This window comes from Salvelinus namaycush, chromosome 25 (genome assembly GCF_016432855.1).
Source record: "Salvelinus namaycush isolate Seneca chromosome 25, SaNama_1.0, whole genome shotgun sequence".
NCBI classification, from domain to species: domain Eukaryota; kingdom Metazoa; phylum Chordata; class Actinopteri; order Salmoniformes; family Salmonidae; genus Salvelinus; species Salvelinus namaycush.
In genome coordinates this window covers 32,374,284-32,401,483 of record NC_052331.1, presented here as the reverse complement: position 1 = coordinate 32,401,483, position 27,200 = coordinate 32,374,284, and the positions used below count along the sequence as shown (strand labels likewise).

At 43.3% G+C, this 27,200-nt stretch overlaps 1 protein-coding gene across 2 annotated transcripts in view; it reads left to right on the top strand.

The window, feature by feature from the left end:
* The window catches only part of LOC120020511 (guanine nucleotide-binding protein G(I)/G(S)/G(O) subunit gamma-12-like), a 48,091-nt gene that overhangs the window by 17,789 nt on the left and 3,102 nt on the right, over positions 1-27,200 (top strand). Inside the window, exon 1 of one of the 2 annotated variants that reach the window (XM_038964214.1) lies at positions 11,286-11,627. The exons of the other annotated variant lie outside the window; for it this stretch is intronic. The gene's annotated coding sequence lies outside the window, so the exon portion shown is untranslated. Of the gene's footprint in view, positions 1-11,285; positions 11,628-27,200 lie in introns of those variants that run through there. 2 annotated transcript variants of the gene reach the window in all.

Genomic DNA, 27,200 nt, shown 5'->3' with positions numbered 1-27,200 from the left:
CAGTGTGGGTGCCATAATTGAATAATATAGATTTCGAAATAAATTTTGCAACGCTCGCACACACGACGCGAGCGGTGTGTCAGCCTGTTATGGACGTGCCGCCTATGAGCCTATGTAAATCTACTATCCCCCATTTTAGAAAAGTTGACCTATTCTATTGGTCAGCTTGTCGAGAAAGAAACGTTCCAAACAGACTCCTGAGACGATAGATCCCAAATTCATACAACAGTTGGCCAAGGCTACATTGAAAAAAAAGAATGTTAAAAAGCAATGAATCTGATGCATCGGATTAGAACTTCGTTTAGCGTAAAATGTTGATACACTATAATTTCTTATCATTATTAGTGCAGTAGGCTATGCGCGAGTGTGCATTTGCCTATCAGACAATGAAAGACATTTTAAAGCCAATAGAACCTGAGAGAAATAGGCTACTGGTTTCAATGGCATATGGAAGTCTTTATAAAACAAAAAGCTACTGGTTTCAATGACATATGGAAGTCGTTATAAAACAAAAAGCTACTGGTTTCAATGACATATGGAAGTCTTTATAAAATAATTGCCTCCACGGATATGTAGTAAAACATGTTGTAAAACGTTCAGGTTTCAAACAATTAAGTAGCTATATGTTTTCAAAATGCATACTGCCTCCAGCTCATTTCAAAGTGGTGTGTGATGTGCTGATGAAGTCTGCCTTCTGTTGGTTATGCATTTGAATGGTGAATGGTAAGTGCGCTTCAATTAGCAGTTGAGAAATACAAATAGTAGCTCTTTTTAATCTTTGCCCCCCTAAAAAATGTAACACACAATTGCATTTAGTATCGTTGCGCAATGATGGGTCATATAAAAGTGCTGTCTGATAGATTTTCCGCTCAAAGGCTCTGTATCTGTATGCTGCACATGTGTGATAAATAAGATACATAACGAATATGCACACAAGCCAATTTAATTCCACAAAGTTATGCAAATTAACCCATAGATGAATAGCATGACCGGTCAAATGTATTTCCATCAACTGGTATTTACATCAATGAATAGGCTAAAAAGCATTATTTTGCGATGGGATTTGTTTTCTTCTCCTGGACAATTGGCCAGTGCCAATTTTGTTCATCAGCGTTTAAAACATTTTAATGGCCAAAAGCCGGCTATTGCCAGCTAATGGAAACACTGGTCTGCCCCTACTTGTCTGGTTGGCTATCTGTCTGTCTGTCTGTCTGTCTGTCTGTCTGTCTGTCTGTCTGTCTGTCTGTCTGTCTGTCTGTCTGTCTGTCTGTCTGTCTGTCTGTCTGTCTGTCTGTCTTGTCTGTCTGGTTGGCTGTGTTTGGCTGTGTCTGGTTGGCTGGCTGTGGCTGGCTGGCTGTGGCTGGCTGGCTGTGTCTGGCTGGCTGGCTAGCTGGCTGTGGCCGCCTGTATCTGGCTGTGTCTGGCTGTGGCTGGCTGTGTCTGGCTGGCTGTGTCTGGCTGGCTGTGACTGGCTGGCTGTGGCTGGCTGTGGCTGGCTGGCTGTGTCTGGCTGGCTGGCTGTGTCTGGCTGGCTGGCTGTGGCTGGCTGGCTGTGGCTGGCTGGCTGGCTGTGGCTGGCTGTACACTGATGGATCTACAGCTGAACCAGGGGTCAGAGAGGGGTCAAGGATTTACCGCTGATGCAAGAGAGGGAAAGCATGGTGTTTTCTCCCCTTGTCCCTCTTTCTTTGTCTAGCTCATGCTTTTCGTCTCTCTTTCTCTTTCTTTACCAATGTCTCGTGTCTGAAAAGCAAAACCACATGTGTTGTTGTAGGTAATTCCTTCCCCTGTGGCTCTTATCCTCCACCGCAATGTCTGAAAAATAAAATCATGAATGACTGGGCTTTCTATAATTCTGTAAGATCTGTGGGATTTTGAGCAGGTGATACATTATTTGGAGCTTCGTGTGAAGTCCCTAACACCTTGATCACACCTATAGGGTCATTGCGCAAAATAGTATGCAGCATCATCTGGATATGTGTGCAAAAAAAAATCTATTTCTGTCAAGCCGTCTACGCATACAATTTGATGCATATGTAACAGTTTAACTTTCGTCCGTCCCCTCGCCCCGACATGGGCTCGAACCAGGGACCCTCTGCACACATCAACAACTGACACCCACAAAGCATTGTTACCCATCGCTCCACAAAAGCTGCGGCCCTTGCAGAGCAAGGGGAACAACTACTTCAGGTCTCAGAGCGAGTGACGTCACCGATTGTAATGCTATTAGCGCGCACCACCGCTAACTAGCTAGCCATTTCAGATCGGTTACACTCACGTTTGATAAATCCAACATATGCACCACACAGAACGCACTGCAACTGCTTCTGCAACGCAATGCTGCAAGGCAAACGTAGCGTTACATTGGAAAATAATGTACTTCTGGTGTACCAAAATGCGATGACGCTGTCTGTGTGATCGAGGCGTAACGGCTTGAAGTCTCGGTTCATTGGTTGGCAGTCCTATAGGCCTACTCCTGGGCTGGGTTTCCCAAAACCATTGTAGCACTAAGACCATCTTAATTCCATTGAAACTAAATGAAAGAGGATCTTAGTGCTATGATGCGTTTGATGAAACCCAGCCCTGTTCTGCTACATTCTTCTCCTTTCTGTTTTCCCTTCGTCAGATGTTATTGGGTTGGACTCTCATGACCTGTCCCTGCCCATTCCCGCTCTCAGATTCAAACAGTCCTTGTCCTTGAACCAGTCATAAAATCTTACAATATGGAACATGCCCTTTAGCATAGCAGCTGTGTGGTACCATATAGTTTGAATTAATACAAACACAATGACGACAGGATATTGCATCAAATGTAATACGGCTGCTCTCTGTTTTTGTACTTTTGCCTTTTCTGCGTTGTATGTTGCCTCTGTCAGTGTTTCCCTTAGATGTTTGCTTAGACGAGGTGCAAAGGCCCCTGAAGCAACATTAATGGTTGCCGGGTCCAACACTTTCCGTTAAGATCATAGGAAGCCGGTTTTGTTCTTGGGAAGGTGGGGTTAAACGTAATGGGAGGGGAAACACTTCTCAGAGTGACACTTTTCTTCCTGTTACAGTAATAACTGGGGATTTACATTGATGGGTTACACACACATGTCCTATACAGTAAATCTTGAGTTCTGCTAAAACAAAGTTACTTTTTTTCCAATACAATTCTAAATAAAAATAAATAAAAACGACTGAGTCCTGACTAACTTTCCTGCCCCTCATTCCCAGCATGGCTGTGTTTTTTGTTCAGGCCCTCTTGGAAATGTTACAGCTCATTGATAATGGTTGATGATTCAGTCCTTGTCTATCTGAAGTCCTTGTCTATCTGAGGTTCTTGTCTATCTGAGGTCCTTGTCTATCTGAAGTCCTTGTCTATCTGAAGTCCTTGTCTATCTGAGGTCCTTGTCTATCTGAGGTCCTTGTCTATCTGAGGTCCTTGTCTATCTGAAGTCCTTGTCTATCTGAGGTCCTTGTCTATCTGAAGTCCTTGTCTATCTGAGGTCCTTGTCTATCTGAGGTCCTTGTCTATCTGAAGTCCTTGTCTATCTGAAGTCCTTGTCTATCTGAGGTCCTTGTCTATCTGAGGTCCTTGTCTATCTGAGGTCCTTGTCTATCTGAAGTCCTTGTCTATCTGAAGTCCTTGTCTATCTGAGGTCCTTGTCTATCTGAGGTCCTTGTCTATCTGAAGTCCTTGTCTATCTGAGGTCCTTGTCTATCTGAAGTCCTTGTCTATCTGAAGTCCTTGTCTATCTGAGGTCCTTGTCTATCTGAAGTCCTTGTCTATCTGAAGTCCTTGTCTATCTGAGGTCCTTGTCTATCTGAAGTCCTTGTCTATCTGAGGTCCTTGTCTATCTGAGGTCCTTGTCTATCTGAAGTCCTTGTCTATCTGAAGTCCTTGTCTATCTGGGGTCCTTGTCTATCTGAAGTCCTTGTCTATCTGAAGTCCTTGTCTATCTGAAGTCCTTGTCTATCTGAAGTGCTTGTCTATCTGAAGTCCTTGTCTATCTGAGGTCCTTGTCTATCTGAAGTCCTTGTCTATTCGAAGTCTTTGTCTATCTGAGGTCCTTGTCTATCTGAAGTCCTTGTCTATCTGAGGTCCTTGTCTATCTGAAGTCCTTGTCTATCTGAGGTCCTTGTCTATCTGAGGTCCTTGTCTATCTGAAGTCCTTGTCTATCTGAGGTCCTTGTCTATCTGAGGTCCTTGTCTATCTGAAGTCCTTGTCTATCTGAAGTCCTTGTCTATCTGAGGTCCTTGTCTATCTGAGGTCCTTGTCTATCTGAAGTCCTTGTCTATTTGAAGTCCTTATCTATCTGAAGTCCTTGTCTATTCGAAGTCCTGGTCTATCTGAAGTCCTTGTCTATCTGAAGTCCTTGTCTATTCGAAGTCCTTGTCTATCTGAAGTCCTTGTCTATCTGAGGTCCTTGTCTATCTGAGGTCCTTGTCTATCTGAGGTCCTTGTCTATTTGAAGTCCTTGTCTATCTGAAGTCCTTGTCTATCTGAGGTCCTTGTCTATCTGAAGTCCTTGTCTATTCGAAGTCTTTGTCTATCTGAGGTCCTTGTCTATCTGAAGTCCTTGTCTATCTGAAGTCCTTGTCTATCTGAAGTCCTTGTCTATCTGAAGTCCTTGTCTATCTGAAGTCCTTGTCTATCTGAGGTCCTTGTCTATCTGAAGTCCTTGTCTATTCGAAGTCTTTGTCTATCTGAGGTCCTTGTCTATCTGAAGTCCTTGTCTATCTGAGGTCCTTGTCTATCTGAAGTCCTTGTCTATCTGAAGAACTTGAGTACGCACAGAGAGCCAAACCCTGTCTGCCAATTATCATCACACTTGTTAAAATTATCGCCTTTCTTAGAGCAGCTTTTTGTCATAAAGTGAGTTTCGGTTGTAAAAGTGTAGGAGAGACTTTCCTCGTTTTTGAAGGTGTGTTGAAAGCATCCCGTCTTGCTCAAGTCATCTGTTTTACTACACACCTCACTATCACTAGGAAGAAGCGTTATATGCCGAACTTTCAACCAGTGTTCAGTTAGTTAAAGAGTGTGTCCATGTGTCTTTTCTCATTTGATCGTTGCCACATCTAGCAGTGTCAGAACATGGCAGGTGGCGTAAACAGATATTCAGTCTGGTCCGCTGAGAGAGTTAAACACTGACCTGTAAGCAAAAGGTGAAAAGACTGTTAACACTTGACCCAGTTGACACTGATGTAGTATGTGCAGCTTCTCGAATGTCCCTTCATTGAATGATGCCTTTACATCATGGTGGCAGTGCTCTAGTCTAGATGTATACAACACAAGTGCACACATTCACACACGCATATGGTGCTCACATACACATGCTCCTATGCGCACACACACACACACACACACACACACACACACACACACACACACACACACACACACACACACACACACACACACACACACACACACACACACACACACGTATACACGGCACACACGCATTCTGCAAACTTGGAAATTGTAGTGCTGGGATATTATCACGATACTTAGGTGAAGATACAATATGTATTGCGATTCGATACTGTGATTTTATTTGCGATTCGATGTTCCAAACATATTGTTCACCATATGTATGCTGCAGAAGGACAATAATATGTTTTTATTTATCCAATTGCGATCCAATTACGATCTTGTCTCATCGCTGCAACTCCCCAAAAGGTTCGGGAGAGGCGAAGGTCGAGTCATGCGTCCTCCAAAACATAACCCTCCAAACCGCGCTTCTTAACACCCACCACTTAAACCGGAAGCTAGCCGCACCAATGTATCGGAGGAAATACCATTTAACTGACGACCGAAGTCAGCCTGTTGTGACACAGCCTGTTGTGACACACTGCGATGCAGTGCCTTAGACCGCTGTGCCACTCGGGAGGCAAGAAAATTAGTTTTGATCAGTCATGGAAATAAAAGTGCTGAAAACAAATTGGCTCCCTATTTAAAAACCTCTTAAGGATCGTACCCTTTTTTTCAATTTTCGCCTAAAATGACATACCCAAATCTAACTGCCTGTAGCTCAGGACCTGAAGCAAGGATATGAATATTCTTGATACCATTTGAAAGGAAATACTTTGAAGTTTATGGAAATGTGAAATTAATGTAGGAGAATACAACACATTAGATCTGGTAAAAGATAATACAAACAAAAAAACATGCTTTTTTCTCTCCATCATCTTTGAAATGCAAGTGAAAGGCCAAACTTTCAGATAGGAGTCTAAGTGTTATTTAGATTTTGGCCACCAGATGGCAGCAGTGTGTATGCAAAGTTTCAGACAGATCCAGTGAAGAATTACATTACTGCACAATATTTTGTATCAAGTCTGCCAGGAGTTTGCCCAAATGTGCCAAATTGGTCAATTGATTCATAACATATAGAGAACATAACTATATAACTATAGAGAACATACAAAACTACTATGGTAATACAAAATTAAACTTTACACACTCCCAGGAATGTCATACATGATGGATCATTAGCTTATACACTAACTTTCACACATCTAGATGGGTGTGTAGCCAGAGACAGCAGGGGGTCAAACTGTAGACCCCAGTTCCTACATTTGAACATAAAAAAGGATTTTATCAAACAAAACTATGCTACATTTTATTTCTGGGATCCTTAGGATGACAAATCAGAGCAAGATTACTGAATGTATGTACATTATTTACCTTCAGAGGTGAATGTATCAAACCAGTTGCCGTGATAAAGTGTTTTGTTGTTATGCACTCTCCTCAAACAATAGCATGGTATTATTTCACTGTAATATCTACTGTTAATTGGACACTGCAGTTATATTAACAATAGTTTAAGCTTTCTGCCCATATAAGACATGTCTATGTCCCAGAAGGTTGGCTGTTGTATACCACCTCATTCTAGTCACTTTAGCGCATGTTAGCAACAACTGTCCCGTAGAGGTTAAGAAGGAGATGGAGATCAAGCTATTAAGGAAAAATACTCGAGTATTGCTGCAATTACAGACAACTAACGCAAAAATAATGTTGTCAAAAATTATATTCAGATATTTACCTGTATTGATCCCCCCCCCGCACTAGTAAATTGGTTCATTTACTTCTCGACCTTTACCTCTTGCAGAGGAAATGGTGCCAGCATGGAAACGTGCCATACTTTTTTGTTTTTGATCACCAATTAATTTGTCCTGTTTCATTGCCCTGTTTCATAGAGTTATGGAAAATGATTGTTTACAGAGGTGAGGTTTGTTACTGAATCACTTCTTATTGTGTGTTTAGTGGCCCGGCGGTGTGCTTAGTGCTTGTCTATTGTTCTTTTAATGTTTGTCATGATTGTGCTTGGCAGAGGCTGCAGCTGACGTTGTCTTATAAAAAGTCATGTGGATAGGTTACACTTTCCCTCTCTCTGTCTCCCTCTCTCTCTTTCTCTCTCTCTCTTTCTCTCTCTCTGTCTCCCTCTCTCTTTCTCTCTCTCTGTCTCTCTCTCTCTCTTTCTCTCTCTCTCTCTCTCTCTCTCTCTCTCTGTCTTCTCTCTCTTTATCTCACTCTTTCTCTCTCTCTCTGTCTTCTCTCTCTTTCTCTCTCTGTCTCTCTCTCTCTCTCTCGCTCTCTCTCCTCTCTCTCTCTCTCTCTCTTTCTCTCTCTCTCTGTCTCTCTCTCTGTCTTCTCTCTCTTTCTCTCTCCCTGTCTCTCTCTTTCTCTCTCTCTCTCTCTCTCTCTCTCTCTCTCTCTCTCTCTCTCTCTGTCTTCTCTCTCTTTATCTCTCTCTTTCTCTCTCTCTCTCTCTTTCTCTCTCTCTCTCGCTTTCAATTTCTCTCTCTTTCTCGCTCTCTATCTCCTCTCTCTCTCAATTCAATTCAAAGGGCTTTATAGGCATGGGAAACATATGTTTACATTGCCAAAACAAGTAAAATAGATAATAAACATAAGTGAAATAAACAATAAATAATGAACAGCAAACATTACACTCAAAAATGTTTCAGAGGAATTGAGACATTTCAAATGTCATATTATGACTATGTTCAGTGTTATAACGATGTGCAAATAGTTAAAGTACAAAAGGGAAAATAAATAAACATAAATATGGGTTGTATTTACAATGGTGTTTGTTCTTCACTGGTTGCCCTTTTCTTGTGGCAACAGGTCACAAATCTTGCTACTGTGATGGCCCAAAAGATATGGGAGTTGGATTTGTTTTCGAATTCTTAGTGGGTCTGTGTAATCTGAGGCAAATATGTGTCTCTAATATGGTCATACATTTGGCAGGAGGTTAGGAAGTGCAGCTCAGTTTCAACCTCATTTTGTGTCTTCTCTTGAGAGCCAGGTCTGGCTATGGAGGCCTCTCTCAATAGCAAGGCTATGATCACTGAGTCTGTACATAGCCAAAGTTTTCCTTAATTCTGGGTCAGTCACAGTGGTCAGGTATTCTGTCAGTCACAGTGGTCAGGTATTCTCTCTCTCCCTCTTAATGGCTGAATTGTTCCTTTTTAAACCTATGCTAAAATGATAGTGCACGAGATGCCGTGGTATATCATGAATATGGCTGGGGGAATGTGGCTGGTGTTGTGTTGTCAGGTAGAATGTTGTCACTGCTTGAATGTTCCTTGGCCACTCAGAAAGCAGGAGCAAGCTATCAAAGACCCATATGGTGTGCTGATGTGCATTAAAGTCTCCTACTGTATTCTTGTCTGTGTTCTCCTCCCCTCTCAAACCTGTTCCACCTTTCGACTAAGCCGACTTCCTCTATGACGCTCCCTTTGTTGTCCTCCGCTTGGTGTGACGTGCTTATGCCATTATTCCTGTCCCTGCTGCCTCGCTCTGTTTCACTCCTAGTCCTGCCCCGGATGGATGGAAGAGGACGAAGAGGGCGTAATGCAGGGTGCACCGTGGACCTTTAGCCTTATAAATGCTCTCTCTGGAAACAGTAACGCAGTAATGTATACGAAGCTGGACTTGCTCTGGGAGTGGAGAGAAAGAATACTTTGTTTATTGTTCCGTACAGGCAGGGTTCTGTTAGGGCGAGAGATGGAGATGCATCATGAATAACAGTATTCAGTAGAGGGGAGGCGAGAGATGGAGATGCATCATGAATAACAGTATTCAGTAGAGGGGAGGCGAGAGATGGAGATGCATCATGAATAACAGTATTCAGTAGAGGGGAGGCGAGAGATGGAGATGCATCATGAATAACAGTATTCAGTAGAGGGGAGGCGAGAGATGGAGATGCATCATGAATAACAGTATTCAGTAGAGGGGAGGCGAGAGATGGAGATGCATCATGAATAACAGTATTCAGTAGAGGGGAGGCGAGAGATGGAGATGCATCATGAATAACAGTATTCAGTAGAGGGGAGGCGAGAGATGGAGATGCATCATGAATAACAGTATTCAGTAGAGGGGAGGCGAGAGCAAGAGGATACAATAGCTTGAAGTTTTATGGTGCTACTGTTGCTGGAACAGATTTGGGCACGGGGCCTATGGCAACACGCACCCAGATGCAGAGCATGCTTCCCCCCCCTCGGTTTCTAACGCTCCCTCTCTCTTTCTCTGCTTCTCTCGCTTAATATCTTCACTCTTATACACATTTTAACAGTGTCTCTAGTCTATTTCATTATCTCACAACCCCATACTTTTTATCTCTTTTAACCCTCATTTTCTCAGTCCTCTCAACTTTCCCTATTTTCACACAAAACCCCCATCCACCACATCCAAGACCATTTCCAGATCAACTCTTTCCTCTGAGCCCCAGGTATATAGGCCTAGTTCTGTATATGCCTAGTTCTCACAACAATGCCATTTGCTATCCAAAGGGCTGAGGCACTGCCTGTGCTACTCGGCCGCCTTGGCTCCTGCATGTCACCCCCTTGCGTCTGCGGTGACGTCTGAGGGATATTATCTTCCATAAGCCTCTGTTTGTTTTGGGCCGCCCAGTGGCTGATAATGGCCCCATTACTGGAGAATAAGGGCTCCTGTGCAGTTCGCTGGAAGACCCACTGTCTACAATCTGGATCCTACCCAGCTGGCAACTCCCCCTGCTCGCTGCTCACTGCTCACTGCTCCCTGCTTCCTGCTTCCTGCTTCCTGCTCCCTGCTTACCCCAAGGTAGCCACTGGCCAGGTTATTTTTAGGACCTGCTGCATGGGGCTGTTAGTGCTCATGATGTCATCGCGTTGGCTGGGTTTTGTATCAGTGTTTCAATCAGTGTTTCACAGTGTAATAGCACTTGACGTGCTGTGTGTGAAGCTGTGGGATGTGTCTGAAGATTTGGTGTTCTGAAGAGACTTTACAGTCATGTACTAGGTTTCTGTTTAATCTAGGTCTAATCCATGGTGCCTAGCCCGTTCTCTAGAAAGACTGAACAACTCAGATGACAGTTGCACCAATAATTTATTTCATTCTCTCTCTCTCTCTCTCTCTCTCTCTCTCTCTCTCTCTCTCTCTCTCTCTCTCTCTCTCTCTCTCTCTCTTGCTCTCTCTCTCTAACTCTCTCTTCCTTCCATCCTTCTCTCTCTCTCTTTCTCTCTCTCCTTTTCTCTCCTTCTCACCCTCTCTCTCTCTCTCTCTCCTTGTTATTGCAGTCTTGTGATGTGGGGCAGGTGCCTGAATTCCCCTTCACTTAGATCATGGAGAAGAAACTGTCAGTTGACACAAGCTATTTATAACTAAATTCCATGAGTGGTTCAATAGGAACATTCTGTACTGTTTACCCTGAACGCTGAAGCAGAATTCTAGTTTAATGATTCAATGGCCCAAAAGTCCCCTCCTCCACAGTCTGGGAAAACGATCCTGGCTGGAAATGTAGTTCTTCTAGTAGGCCAGGGCAACACTGTGTGTACAGTCTCGAGTGCCCTGTTAGAATATTTTAAACAATGCATCCTTCCTCTTTTCTTGAAGAAATCACTTGTTGGAACGCTGAAACGGTGGAAACTGTTTGCATTTCTCAGATGCTTCGACCTACATCAAGTAAAAAAGGACTAACATGTTTATTTTATGAACAGGGCCTGGACTTGTTTTTTTTCATGGTATCCAATTTATTAATTACAGTCTTGTCTCATCAGTGAAACTCCTGTACGGACTTGGGAGAGGCGAAGGTCAAGAGCCGTATGTCCTCCGAAACACGACCCAGCCAAGACACACTGCTTCTTGACACAATGCCTGCTTAACCCGGAAGCCAGCCGCACCAATGTGTCAGAGGAAACACCGTACACCTGGTGACCGTGTCAGCGTGCATGCGTCTGGCCCCCCACAGGAGTTGCTAGAGTGCGATGGGACAAGGACATCCCAGCCGGCCAAACCCTCCCCTAATCCGGACGCCGCTGGGCCAATTGTACGCCGCATGGGTCTCCCGGTCGCGGCCGGCTGAGACAGTGCCTTAGACCACTGCACCACTTGGGAGGCCTCAGGGCCTGGACTTGTTACTCTGTATGTAGTCAGAGTAGTGGTGAGTGAGGTGGAATGGGCAGAGTCCAGTCTGATACTGTTTATACATGGCTAAGTCATGAGTCAGACTGGATTCAGCTTAATCCACACATACCACATATCCCTGTGCTATCACATGTTATCTCTTCAAGTCAGTCCGTCCGTCAGACTCCAAACACATCCTGTGCTCTTCAACTCTGTACCTGCCTAGCCCACTACTGCTGGATGTACAGCACGGTATTGTACTCACACAATCATGGGTTGCTGCTATCATTGCATGCGAGAACATCAAAACCTAGTTTTATCATGTTGAATATGAAGCAAGAACAAGATGAGTTTGGATTGACTCCTAATGCGTTTTATGAAACCGGGTGCCAGCCCCTTCCTGCATTAGCCTATGAGACATTTTCATGCCAAACATGTAGAATGCAGACATTGCTGAATGTAGAAATAATCTAGGCTAGCATTCTACCTCTACAGGAAACCTCTATGGCTGCTCTGTCAGTATAGAATCAACACGGGTAGGAGAGAAGGTTAGAAATGAGACTATAGTAATTACATGGGAATTTGAGGATTTGTGGATTCCTCAGAAATGAGTTCAGTGTAGAGGCGACTGTCTAGACAGAGCTGTGCTGTGCTGCTGAAACAGAGCTTACAGAGTGAAACCTGTAAAAGCAACAGGACCGTTTTCAATAAAGCCTGTGTGTGTGCATGTACTGCATGTCTGAAGGTATGTGTGGACAAGGGAATGACTGTATGTTTACAGTACTGGAAAAGTGTATTTTGTGTGAGAACTTGTCCATTCCTTTTGTGATTATTCTGAAGAAGGCCATTGAAGGCCGAAACGTCAGTCTTTTAAATGTATCTAATAAAACAATGCATTTTTAATGGTGAGCGAGCGTTGATGAGCAAACAGGTCTTAAGACCTGGAGACTTGTGTTGCTGGTAATATAATATAGATAACATAAAGACTTAAAGGGATACTTCAGGCATGCTAGCAGATACTCATAGACTTCCAGTCATTGTGCTAACACTAGTTAGCATTGACTCACTTAACTACCTCTATAACTTCCTTCATACTGGACACAGAGACATTAAAATGGTATCCACAAGTTAATCTGACACCGGGGAAATAGATAAAGGGCCTTATTGCTAAAATGCCGAAGTATACCTTTAGGGTCAGGAGGCTAACATAGTCTTGGTGTGGTTAGACCCAGGGACGGACATAGTGATTTGGAGGCAGCTTCATTAAATAGTACCCGCAAAACACCAGTCTCAACGTCAACAGTGAAGAGGCGACTCCGGGATGCAGGCCTTCTAGGCAGAGTTTCTCTGTCCAGTGTCTGTGTTCTTTTGCCCATCTTAATATTTTTATTTATTGGCCAGTCTGAGATATGGCTTTTTCTTTGCAACTCTGCCTAGAAGGCCAGCAACCTGGAGTCACCTTTTCACTGTTGACGTTGAGACTGGTGTTTTGTGGGTACTATTTAATGAAGCTGCCAGTTGAGGACATGTGATGCATCTGTTTCTCAAACTAGACACTCTAATGTACTTGTCCTCTTGCTCAGTTGTGCACCGGGGCCTCCCACTCCTCTTTCTATTCTGGTTAGAGCCAGTTTGCGCTGTTCTATGAAGGGAGTAGCACACAGCGTTGTACGAGATCTTCAGTTTCTCGGCAATTTCTCTCATGGAACAGGCTTCATTTCTCAGAACAAGAATAGAATGACGAGTTTCAGAAGAAAGCTATTTGTTCCTGGCCATTTTGAGCCTGTAATCGAACCCACAAATGCTGATGCTCCAGATACTCAACTAGTCTAAAGAAGGCCAGTTTAATAGCTTTTTTAATCAGTACAACATTTTTCAGCTGTGCTAACATAATTGCAAAAGGGTTTTCTAATGATCAATTAGCCTTTTCAAATGATAAACTTGGATTAGCTAACACAACGTGCCATTGGAACACAGGAGTGATGGTTGCTGAAAATGGGCCTCTGTACGCCTATGTAGATAAAAAATATGCCGTTTCCAGCTACAATAGTCATTTACAACATTAAAAATGTCTACACTGAATTTCTGATCAATTTGATATTATTTTAATGGACAAAAAATGTGCTTTTCTTTCAAAAACAAGGACATTTCTAAGTGACCCAAAACTTTTGAACCGTAGTGTATATGTATATATTTGCTGCTTATTGGATCCAATGATCACTCGGCTACACAGCTGATGCCTACTGGACTGTTCATTAACACGGTACTTCATTTTGTTTATCTGTCGGCCCCAGCCTCTAACTCAGGCCCTGTGTGTAGCTAACTGACCCTCTCTGCCCATTCATCGCCATTTACCCGTTGTTGCTGTCTTAGCTGTTTACCCGTTGTTGTCTTAGCCCTCCCAATCAACACCTGTGATGGCTTTATACCTCCCTCTAATGTCAATATGCCTTGTATACTGTTGTTTAGGGTAGCTCTCATTGTTTTGTTTTACTGCTGAGCCCCTAGTCCCGCTCTACATGCCTCGGTTAGCTCCCTTGCCCCACCCCCACACGCGGAGACTGCACCTAGCTTAACTGCCGCTTCCAGAGATGCAGCCTCTCACATTGTCACCCAATGCCTAGGTTTACCTCCACTGTACTCGCACCCTACCATGCCCTTGTCTGTGCATTATGCCCTGAATCTATCCTACCATGCCCAGAAGTCTGCTCCATTTACTCTCTGTTCCGAATGCACTAGACGACCAGTTCTTATAGCCTTTAGCCTTTAGCCGTACCCTTATCCTACTCCTCCTCTGTTCCTCTGGTGATGTAGAGTTTAACGCAGGCCCTGTGTGCCCCCAGGCGCTCTCATTTGTTGACTTCTGTAACAGGAAAAGCCTTGGGTTCATGCATGTTAACATCAGAAGCCTCCTCCCTAAGTTTGCTTTATTCACTGCTTTAGCACACTCTGCCAACCCTGATGTCCTAGCCGTGTCTGAATCCTGGCTTAGGAAGGCCACCAAAAATGCAGAAATTTCCATCCCCAATTACAACATTTTCCGTCAAGATAGAACTGCTAAAGGGGGCAGAGTTGCAATCTACTGCAGAGATAGCCTGCAAAGTTCTGTCATACTTTCCAGGTCTATGCCCAAACAGTTCAAGCTTCTGATTTAAAAAATGAATCTCTCCAGAAATAAGTCTCTCTCTGTTGCCGCTTGTCATAGACCCCCCTCAGCTCCCAGCAGTGCCCTGGACACCATATGTGAATTGATTGCCCCCCATCTATTGTCAGAGTTCGTACCGTTAGGTGACCTAAACTGGGATATGCTTAACACCCCGGCTGTCCTACAATCTAAGCTAGATGCCTTCAATCTCACACAAATGATCAAGGAACCTACCAGGTACAACCCCAAATCCATAAACATGAGCACCCTCATAGATATCATCCTGACCAACTTGCTCTCTAAATACACCTCTGCTGTTTTCAACCAGGATCTCAGCGATCACTGCCTCATTGCCTGCGTCCGTTATGGGTTCGTGGTCAAACGACCACACCTCATCACTGTCAAACACTCCCTAAAACACTTCTGCGAGCATTTCTAATCAACCTGGTCCGGGTATCCTGGAAGGATATTGACCTCATCCCATCAGTAGAGGATGCCTGGTTGTTCTTCTAAAGTGCCTCCCCCACCATCTTAAATAAGCATGCCCCTTTCAAAAAATGTAGAACTAAGAACAGATATAGCCCTTGGTTCACTCCAGACTTGACTGCCCTTGACCAGCACAAAAACATCCTGTGGCGCACTGCACTAGCATCGAATAGTCCCTGCGATATGCAACTTTTCAGGGAAATCCGGAACCAATATACAGTCAGTTAGGAAAGCAAAGGCTAGCTTTTTCAAACAGAAATTTGCATCCTGCAGCACTAATTCCAAAAGGTTTTGGGACACTGTAAAGTCTATTGAGAATAAGAGCACCTCCTCTCAGCTGCCCACTGCACTGAGGCTAGGAAACACTGTCACCAGCGATAAATCCACGATAATCGAGAATTCCAATAAGCATCTCTCTACGGCTGGCCACGCTTTCCACCTGGCTAACCCAACCCCGGCCAACAGCTCTGCACTCCCCGCAGCCTCCAACTGCTCTTAAACGCTAGTAAAACTAAATCCAAGCTCTTCAACCGATCGCTGCCCGCACCCGCCCGCCAGCATCACTACTCTGGACGGTTCTGACTTAGAATATGTGAACAACTATAAATACCTAGGTGTCTAGCTAGACTGTAAACTCTCCTTCCAGACTCATATTAAGCATCTCAAATCCAAAATTGAATCTAGAATCAGCTTCCTATTTCGCAACAAAGCCTCCTTCACTCATGCTGCTAAGCACACCCTCGTAAAACTGACTATCCTGCCGATCCTTGACTTCGGTGATGCCATTTACAAAATAGCCTCCAACACTCTACTCAGCAAATTGGATGCAGTCTATCACAGTACCATCCGTTTTGTCACCAAAGCCCCATATACTACCCACCATTGCGACCTGTATGCTCTCGTTGGCTGGTCCTCGCGACATATTCAAATCAAATCAAATCAAATGTTATTTGTCACATACACATGGTTAGCAGATGTTAATGCGAGTGTAGCGAAATGCTTGTGCTTCTAGTTCCGACAATGCAGTAATAACCAACGAGTAATCTAACCTAACAATTCCACAACTACTACCTTATACACAAAAGTGTAAAGGGATAAAAAATATGTACATAAAGATATATGAATGAGTAATGGTACAGAACGGCATAGGCAAGATGCAGTAGATGGTATCGAGTACAGTATATACATATGAGATGAGTAATGAAGGGTATGTAAACATAAAAGTGCATAGTTTAAAGTGGCTAGTGATACATGTATTACATAAAGATGGCAAGATGCAGTAGATGATATAGAGTACAGTATATACATATACATTATATTAAGTGGCATTGTTTAAAGTGGCTAGTGATACATTTTTGATCAATTTCCATACATTTCCATTATTAAAGTGAGCTGGAGTTGAGTCAGTATGTTGGCAGCAGCCAATCGATGTTAGTGGTGGCTGTTTAACAGTCTGATGGCCTTGAGATAGAAGCTGTTTTTCAGTCTCTCGGTCCCTGCTTTGATGCACCTGTACTGACCTCGCCTTCTGGATGATAGCGGGGTGAACAGGCAGTGGCTCGGGTGGTTGTTGTCCTTGATGATCTTTATGGCCTTCCTGTGACATCGGGTGGTGTAGGTGTCCTGGAGGGCAGGTAGTTTGCCCCCAGTGATGCGTTGTGCAGACCTCACTACCCTCTGGAGAGCCTTACGGTTGTGGGCGGAGCAGTTGCCGTACCAGGCGGTGATACAGCCCGACAGGATGCTCTCGATTGTGCATCTGTAGAAGTTTGTGAGTGCTTTTGGTGACAAGCCGAATTTCTTCAGCCTCTTGAGGTTGAAGAGGCGCTGCTGTGGCTTCTTCACAACGCTGTCTGTGTGGGTGGACCAAATCAGTTTGTCGGTGATGTGTACGCCGATGCGATGCAATGCGGAACATATCCCAATCCACGTGATCGAAGCAGTCTTGAAGCGTGGAATCAGATTGGTCGGACCAGCGTTGAACAGACCTGAGCTCGGGAGCTTCTTGTTTTAGTTTCTGTCTGTAGGCTGGAAGCAACAAAATGGAGTTGTGTTCAGCTTTTCCAAAAGGAGGGCGGGGGAGGGCCTTATATGTGTCACGGAAGTTAGAATAACAATGATCCAGGGTTTTACCAGCCCTGGTTGCGCAATCGATATGCTGATAGAATTTAGGGAGTCTTGTTTTCAGATTAGCCTTGTTAAAATCCCCAGCTACAATGAATGCAGCCTCAGGATATGTGGTTTCCAGTTTACATAGAGTCAAATAAAGTTCGTTCAGGGCCATCGATGTGTCTGCTTGGGGGGGGGATTATATACGGCTGTGATTATAATCGAAGAGAATTCCCTTGGTAGATAATGCGGTCGACATTTGATTGTGAGGAATTATAAGTCAGGTGACCAGAAGGACTTGAGTTCCTGTATGTTGTTATGATCACACCACGTCTCGTTAAACATAAGACATACCCCCCCGCCCCTCTTCTTACCAGAAAGATGCTTGTTTCTGTCGGGGCGATGCGTGAAGAAACCAGCTGGCTGCACCGACTCTGATAGCGTCTCTCGAGTGAGCCATGTTTCCGTGAAGCAAAGAACGTTACAGTCTCTGATGTCTCTCTGGAAGGCAAGACTGGACAGACTGGACATTGGCGAGTAGTATGCTAGGGAGTGGTGCGCGATGTGCCCGTCTCCGGAGCCTGACCAGAAGACCGCTTCGTTTGCCCCTTTTACGGCGACGTTGTTTAGGTTCGCCGGCTGGGATCAGATCCATTGTCCTGGGTGGAAGGCAAAACACAGGATCCGCTTTGGGAAAGTCATATTCCTGGTCGTAATGATGGTGAGTTGACGTTGCTCTTATATTCAGTAGTTCCTCCCGACTGTATGTAATAAAACCTAAGATTACCTGGGGTACCAATGTAAGAAATAACACGTAAAAAAAACAAAATACTGCATAGTTTCCTAGGAACGCGAAGCCGCCAAACCCACTGGCTCCAGGTCATCTATAAGTCTTTGCTAGGTAAAGCTCCGCGTTATCTCAGCTCACTGGTCACCATAGCAACACCCACCCGTAGCACGCGCTCCGGCATGTATATTTCACTGGTCATCCCCAAAGCCAACACCTACTTTGACCGCCTTTCCTTCCAGTTCTCTGCTGCCAATGACTGGAACGAATTGCAAATATCACTGAAGTTGGAGACTTATATCTCCCTCACTAACTTCAAGCATCGGCTGTCAGAGCAGCTTATCGATCGGTGTAGCTGTACACAGCCCATCTGTAAATAGCCCATCCAACCTACTACCTACCTCATCCCCATATTATAATTTTTTCTGCTCTACCTGCACATCCTCATCTGCACATCTATCACTCCAGTGTTAATTGCTAAATTGTAATTACTTCGCCACTATGGCCTATTTATTGCCTTACCTCCTTACTTAATTTGCACACACTGTATACAGATTTTCTATTGTGTTATTGACTGTACGTTTGTTTATCCCATGTGTAACTTCTATGTTGTTGTTTTTGTCGCACTGCTTTGCTTTATCTTGGCCAGGTCGCAGTTGTAAATGAGAACTTGTTCTCAACTGGGCTACCTGGTTAAATAAAGGTCAAATAAAATATACAATACCGGTCAAAAGTTTTAGAACACCTACTCATTCAAGGGTTTTTCTTTATTTTTACTATTTTCTACATTGTAGAATAATAGTGAAGACATCAACACTATGAAATAACACATATGGAATCATGTAGTAACCAAAAAAGTGTTAAACAAATCAAACTATACTTTATATTTGAGATTCTTCAAATAGCCACCCTTTGCCTTGATGACAGCTTTGAACTCTCTCATGCCAGTAAAGCATCCTGAGACCATTCATGTGTGGGGTTGCTTCTCAGCCAAGGGAGTGGGCTCACTCACAATTTTGCCTAAGAACACAGCCATGAATAAAGAATGGTACCAACACATCCTCCGAGAGCAACTTCTCCCAACCATCCAGGAACTGTTTGGTGTCGAAAAATGCCTTTTCCAGCATGATGGAGCACCTTGCCAAAAGGCAAAAGTGATAACTAAGTGGCTCGGGGAACAAAACATCGATATTTTGGGTCCATGGCCAGGAAACTCCCCAGACCTTAATCCCATTGGGAACTTGTGGTCAATCCTCAAGAGGCGGATGGACAAACAAAAACCCACAAATTCTGACAAACTCCAAGCATTGATTATGCAAGAATGGGCTGCCATCAATCAGGATGTGGCCCAGAAGTTAATTGACAGCATGCCAGTGCGGATTGCAGAGGTCTTGAAAAAGAAGTGTCAACACTGCAAATATTGACTCTTTGCATCAACTTCATGTAATTGTCAGTAAAAGCCTTTGACACTTATGAAATGCTTGTAATTATACTTCAGTATTCCATAGTAACATCTGACAAAAATATCTAAAGACACTGAAGCAGCAAACTTTGTGGAAATTAATATTTGTGTCATTCTCAAAGCTTTTGGCCACGACTGTAGACAGGTGTGTGCCTTTCCAAATCATTTCCAATCAATTTACCACAGGTGTACTCCAATAAAGTTGTAGAAACATCTCAAGGATGATCAATGGAAACAGGATGCACCTGAGCTCAATTTCGAGTGTCATAGCAAAGGGTCTGAATACTTATGTAAATAAGTTATTTCTGTTTTTTATTTATCATAAATTAGCAAAAATGTTTTTAAAAAAACGTTTTTTGCTTCGTCATTATGAGGTATTGTGTGTAGATTGATGAGGGAAAAAATTATTGTATCAATTTTAGAATAAGGCTGTAACATAACAAAATGTTGAAAAGGGGAAGGAGTCTGAATACTTTCTGAATGCACTGTATATATATAAATACCGTGGAATTACCCGTATACCTTTACTTGGAAATGCCCTATTCATTTACAGTCATTTGTTGGCTCAATACCCGGGTTATTAAGACAAGTTTTGTGACACTTGTCGGGTCGTAGAGCAAAACAGAGAACACCATCATGTTCGTGAAAGTCTTGTCTTTCCATACTAGTGTGCAGCCCAAACGGTTCTTACACTACGACACCTCCTGGTCTGACAAACACAGCTGTAGCTTAGCCACCTTCCACCGCAGATGCGGAAAGATGACGTCGGCAGATGCGATGGATTGAGATGCAGCCTATGCAAAAAAAACATATCTCTAGCTGAAACAGACGGATTTTGATGGGGGCATCAAGCAGATAATTTATTTTTTATTTTTACTTAACAATTAATTAGCATTCAACTCTCCAGTCTGACACCAATGCTGACACCAGACTGGGTGGGGTCACCCTAGCGAAGTTATCTTTGTAACCATGCCCTCTTCTTTGAGTGGTTTGCTTTTCTCACTCTCCTCTTACCCCAGAACTGAAGTGGCATATCTCTCACCCCTGTAGCTTTCTCCCGTGAAGTCTACTACTACCTACTACTGGAACAGCTCAGATAAGCACCATGGTTTATAAAGTTACTGAAAACTCACACACTGAGTTGTCTCTATGATGTAATGTTTGTAGTTTCAACATCCACTGACTACTGTTTGAGTTGTCTAAGCTGTCTGATTATCCTAGGTTACAAAATATATTCAACAGAAAGATTGGCAGTCCCAACCAATGTGCATGACAACAGTTGCTTGCCAATCTATCTAGAACCTTAAATGGTTATTTGGCTGTCCCCATAGGAGAACCCTTTAAAGAACTGTTTTTGTTTCCAGGTAGAACTATTTTGGGCTCATATAGAACTCTTACCACAGAGGGTTCTACATGGAACCTAAAAGGGTTCTTTCTACCAGGTTTATCCTATGGGGACAACCGAAGAACCCTTTTGGAACCCTTTTTTTCTAAGAGTGTAAGGGCTGAACAACTCTGAGCAGCTTTTCTGGTGGGATTGGAATGATGTCATCCTCTCTAGTTCTTCAGTGCCTCAATGTTTCTCACACATTAGCAAACATAGGCTACCACCATCAGCAGCTTCTCTGTTTCTCTCTCACCGACTCATAAACGTATCCTACTTTACTCAGCAAAACCAATGGCATCTTTGTTATGGGGGTTCGATTTACTGGGTAACCAAGTGAACACAACCGAGTGTTTACTGTAAACAGGAAGTCACTAGCAGGGCTGATATTCAATTAGCCACAATGTGGGTCTTGTAGTAGAAAATTGTTTGATTTTATTCACAGACTCAGATGGAAAGTGCTGATACTGGCAAAAGAGCATGGCTCCAGCAGTGTGAACAGCTACTTCTAGCTTTCACCCTGCAGACAAGAGAACTCCTGCAGCAAGCGTAGTGTGTGTGTGTGTGTGTGTGTGTGTGTGTGTGTGTGTGTGTGTGTGTGTGTGTGTGTGTGTGTGTGTGTGTGTGTGTGTGTGTGTGTGTGTGTGTGTGTGTGTGTGTGTGTGTGTGTGTGTGTGTGTGTGTGTGAGAGAGAGAGAGAGAGAGAGAGAGAGAGAGAGAGAGAGAGAGAGAGAGAGAGAGAGAGAGAAACCAATTCTGGCTCGCAGCCCAGGGCTTTGAACTCTGGAAAGTTCAAAGAGGCAGACGTCTGTCTAGACTCCAAATATCACTTTACACAAGAGTGGCGACTTTGGCCATAGCCTCAGACAATGTCTATAGACAACCCATATGAACACATTTTAATAAGCCATAGCCTTCTTTAGATATAATCATGCTGACGTTATATGACCTGCAAAAATGTTTGTTTATGAGTCCTGGCTTCAGGCAAAGATGTACAGCTGCAGCCATAGGGGGACATTTATTGTCAGAGGTGTCAAGTATTATTGCATGCTACCTACTTTTTGCTAACTTTCACACTAAAGGACCACACAACCAGTTGACACGGTCCATTATCTTGCAATGCATTTAACATGCATTAGTCAGTGGCAATAGAATTCACAGTAGCCTGACTATATCACATTAATTAACACAGACCCTATTCATAGAAAACTCTATTCATTCTAGTGACTCACAAAGGACTCTCCAGCGTTGTGCTTTGAATGTCATGTTAATTAATAGTGTGTGGGTGAGTGTGTGTAAGGTACAATACAGTAGTGGGCCTGCTGTATTCAATACTGTTGGTGGTCCTGTTGAGGTTGACATGTGAGGGCTGGAGAGTGGTGGCGGGGGACGATGGGGTGGGCTATGTTATGGGGTGGTCTCTCTCTGATCCTAGGTGGTAGAACTACTGTATGGTGGTTGTGTGGCCCCACGCCTTGGAGTTACTGCAGGGGGATGGGGGTGCCCCTCCCAAAGTCAATTCGGATGGTGGTGGGGATGGTTGGCATCAGATCAGAGGACTTGCTAGCCTGACTCACTTGGGTTGGGCTGTTTAAAAAATCACTAATGTTGAGCAGGTCAGAAAACTCCCTTTCACTTCAGACTGGTTGAACTGGTCTTTCGAAGCCACAGAAAGGTTTCTATGGTTCGGGGGCGACAGTTAATACAGGCCTACCATCAGTGTACGAGGCTACGTTATCCAGGACCAGCTTACCTCTGCTACACACTGTCATTTAGTACCATAGTCTGTTCTTTGTAAGCATGCACTGTGATGTTTATTCAACTCTAACTTCTTAGAATTTCAGGTAGAATTTCAAATATATATATTGACAAGTGACAGCCAACATCAACTGACTGCAGCTCCATCAGAACCCGCGGAGCCCAGTTTGACCCAGGTTCTAATGCAGCACTCTCTTCCTTCTGCTAGAAACAGCAGAACACATGAGCTCCTCAGGCCTACCTTTCCTTCTTTCCAAGAAGAGGAAACAAATATCCGGTTGCTGTTTACTGCTCCAAGGAGGGATCTTTACTTTAGTCCGTGATACCCTAACAACGTTCTCTATCACGTTGACTGTAAAGTTCAGCTTGATTTATTTTGATTGTGGCACGTCATCATGGTGCGAAGCTGGAATATTGCGCACATCTTTACTCTTTATGAAGTTAAGAGAGAATCAAGGAAGCTGGAGGAATTTATTCTTTACGAGGAAGAGCTAGTGATGTATTACCATAAGATGTAAAAAAGGGCTTTATAAATACATTTGATTGATTGATTTGATTTGATTGGCAAATCAGTTTTCTGATTTAAACATGGTCTTTTATTCATTCTATTGTTATGGTTCACTTGGAAAGTTATCATTCTTCTGTCTGAGGATGATGTTACATCCTTTTTTTCTTCGGGTCATTGACTGTTCAGCTCTGTTAGCTTGACTCCTTGTGTTAGTTTAACACCAGGAACTGACCCACCAAAAATCTGACATGGTGGCAAATGGGTGGGGCTTTTCTCAGAACTCTTGGCTAGAAGTGTCTCTGGACAAGTATTTTTGATACATATTTGCATTGGGGATTTTGGGTTTCAGGTTGATTTGGCTTGACTGGAATGCAGGGTAGGCAGAGATTGCACTTGTGACAGAATTTTCCTTTGGTCACATTGTACCGGGGAAGCTAAATCAAGAAAGTCTTTGAAAGTATCTGACTTATGTATTTGACCCAGGTCTAAATGAAAGTCTTTGAAAGTATCTGACATATGTATTTTACCCAGGTCTAAATGCAGCAACAAAGCTTTCCAGCTTCATCATTGTCCAGCTATGCTTCGCTCTGGAACGTGCTTTAATCAGTCATCCCAAAGCAAAGGCCAGGAAATTACAGTCTTCCCTCCTTCCTGGACACAAAAAGAAATACAGTGGACTCCTGTCGTAGCATCAAAGACTTTAGAAGGAATCACATCCTGTTGGGCACAGGGGTCAAACAAAACAACCCAATCACTCTAATGGAGGAACAGGATCATTTGAATCCTAGCTCTGGTCCTGTGCACACTGCACACTTCTGTATTTTGATCATTAAGTTGTGTGTAATTACATTCATATTCTTTACTGATATTACACAATGTTTCTTACATTTCACTCTGCTTTAATTCCTCTGCAGTGTGCATGAACATAGGACTTTTAACACTGGATGCTAATTGGCTTAGTTGAAGATTTAATAAGGCCTACCTTATTGTGGGCCTCGTTGTTGCACATGTGGTGTTTCTGTTTATTACACAATATGTTCTGAGAAAAGTGCTCAAAGCTTCCTGTCTCTTGCAGTAAAAAATGAAGTGTGTATATGTGTGTGAGAGGGAGGGAGAGGGAGTGAAAAAGACACCGAAACCAGAGATCCCAGGAAGCAGAGGAGAGGATGTGTCCAGGCATGTTCCCATCATCCCTGTAAATGATTACCAGGAAGTGGAATTAGAGCTCAGAGACTCCTCTAATTGACTGTGAACTTTACCCCACTTTACTTCACTCCGGACTCTACTCTCAGGACTCTACTCTCCGCTATAAGTTGGTGCACTTAAACTATATTTGCGTATTTTTTTACCTTTTCGGCTGGGGATTCAAATCAGAGACCTTTCGGTTACTGGCCCAACACTTTTAACCGCTAGGCTACCTGCCACCCTCTCTTATATACAGCCTGGTTTTGTAGAAGTTGCTCTAGGCATGGATGTGCATGTATGTTTGTCTTAACTGTGTTTAATACTGACTCAAGCATCTCAATAAGGTGCAACTAACTGCAGTCCGCAATTCAGGGCGTTCCTCTTCCAGCATCCCATTAGTGCCTTCATAAACCCCCCCCCCCTCCCCCAGCATTCCATTGGTTCTTATATTAACCCCCCCCCCCCCCCCCCCCCCCGCCCTCGAGCACCCCATTGGTTCCTGCATGAATTGCGCAATTGCACCGTTCTCAAGCATCTTGTGACTTTGTGCATGATGAGGAAAACCTTGTGATGTCACTTAAGGGAAAAGGTCTGTGTGTGAATGGAGGAAGTGTGTGAACGGAAGCTGTTGACACTCATGATTACCCTTGTTGCAATGATATATTATTGAAGTATTCAAATAGCATGGGCGACTGAGAAAAACAAATTGGTACAACAAGTGGCAAACAATAATGCAGGCACTAGGGATGGTGGGGTGAGCATGAGGGTCTGGGCAAATGAGATGTAATCATTATTAGTGTCTGTAAGTTGTTGTTCGTATTTATATGTTTGTTTCAGGAGTCTACATCAATACTATGAAATAACACATATGAATCATGTAGTAACCAAAAAAGTGTTTAACAAATCAAAATACAGTATATTTAAGATTTTAGACTCTTCAAAGTATCCTCAAAGTAGCCACCCTTTCGCCTTTTTTAAAATGTATTTTTAAAATATTTTTATTTCACCTTTATTTAACCAGGTAGACAAGTTGAGAACAAGTTCTCATTTACAATTGCGACCTGGCCAAGATAAAGCAAAGCAGTTCGACACATACAACAACACAGAGTTACACATGGAGTAAAACAAACATAAAGTCAATAATACAGTAGAAAAATAAGACTATATACAATGTGAGTAAATGAGGTGAGATAAGGGAGGTAAAGGCAAAAAAAGGCCATGGGGGCGAAGTAAATACAATATTGCAAGTAAAACACTGGAATGGCCGATTTGCAGTGGAAGAATGTGCAAAGTAGAAATAGAAATAACTGGGTGCAAAGGAGCAAAATAAATAAATAAATACAGTAGGGGAAGAGGTAGTTGTTTGGGCTAAATTATAGATGGGCTCTGTACATGTGCAGTAATCTGTGTGCTGCTCTGACAGCTGGTGCTTAAAGCTAGTGAGGGAGATAAGTGTTTCTAGTTTCAGAGATTTTTGTAGTTCGTTCCAGTCTTGATGACAGCTTTGCACAATCTTGGCATTTTCTCAACCAGCTTCACCTAGAATGCTTTTCCAACAGTCTTGAAGGAGTTCCCACATATGCTGAGCACTTGTTGGCTGCTTTTCCTTCACTCTGCGGTCCAACTCATCCCAAACCATCTCAATTGGGTTAACGTCGGGTGATTGTGGAGGCCAGGTTATCTGATTCAGCACTCCATCACTCTCCTTCTTGGTCAAATAGCCCTTACACAGCCTGGAGGTGTGTTGGGTCATTGTCCTGTGGAAAAACAAATGATAGTCCCACTAAGCGCAAAGCTGATGGGATGGCGTATCGCTGCAGAATGCTGTGGTAGCCATGCTGGTTAAGTGTGTCTTGAATTCTAAATAAATCACAGACAGTGTCACCAGCAAAGCACCCCCACATCATCACACCTCCTACTCCATGCCTCACGGTGGGAACCACACATGCGGAGATCATCCGTTCACCTACTCTGTCTCACAAAGACACAGCGGTTTGGATTCTTTGGATTCATCAAACCAAAGGACAGATTTCCACCGGTCTAATGCTCGTGTTTCTTGGCCCAAGCAAGTCTCTTCTTATTATTGGTGTCCTTTAGTAGTGGTTTCTTTGCAGCAATTCGACCATGAAGGCCTGATTCACGCAGTTTCCTCTGAACAGTTGATGTTGAGATGGGTCTGTTACTTGAACTCTGTGAAGCATTTATTTGGGCTGCAATTTCTGAGGCTGGTAACACTAATGAATTTATCATCTGCAGCAGAGGTAACTCTGGGTCTTCCTTTCCTGTGGCGGTCCTCATGAGAGCCAGTTTCATCATAGCGCTGGATGGTTTTTGCGATTGCACTCAAAGAAACTTTCAAAGTTCTTGAAATGTTGACTGACCTTCATGTCTTAATGTAATGATGGACTGTCGTTTTTCTTTGCCTATTTGAGCTGTTCTTGCCATAATATGGACTTGGTCTTTTACCAAATAGGGCTATCTTCTGTATACCACCCCTACCTTGTCACAACACAACTGATTTGCTCAAACGCATTAAGAAGGAAAGAAATTCCACAAATGAACTTTTAACAAGACACACCTGTTAATTGAAATGCATTCCAGGTGACTACCTCATGAAGCTGGTTGAGAGAAGAAAAAAAACATGAATGAGTAGGTGTGTCCAAACAATTACTGGTACTGTATATAAAAATATATATATTACCCTTGTTGCAAAGCGCTACCAGCTGCACTGCCTCTTAAAGTATACATGCCTCCAATAAAACATATGGTTATATCAAGCAAAAACACAATGGAGAACTGATTGAATCACACTTTGTTGACACAACAGCAACGTTCCATTATTTGTTTACTGTACATTCCCTTCGCAGACATATGAATGGTTTGTTAAGACATACTGCGCCGTGATTTGTCAAGAGGCTTGCAAAGTGGCCTAACTGCTTCTCATGCGTCAAAGATGGGTTTGTCTTTACCGTCAGATAGCAGGATGTATGTCTGGGGAAAG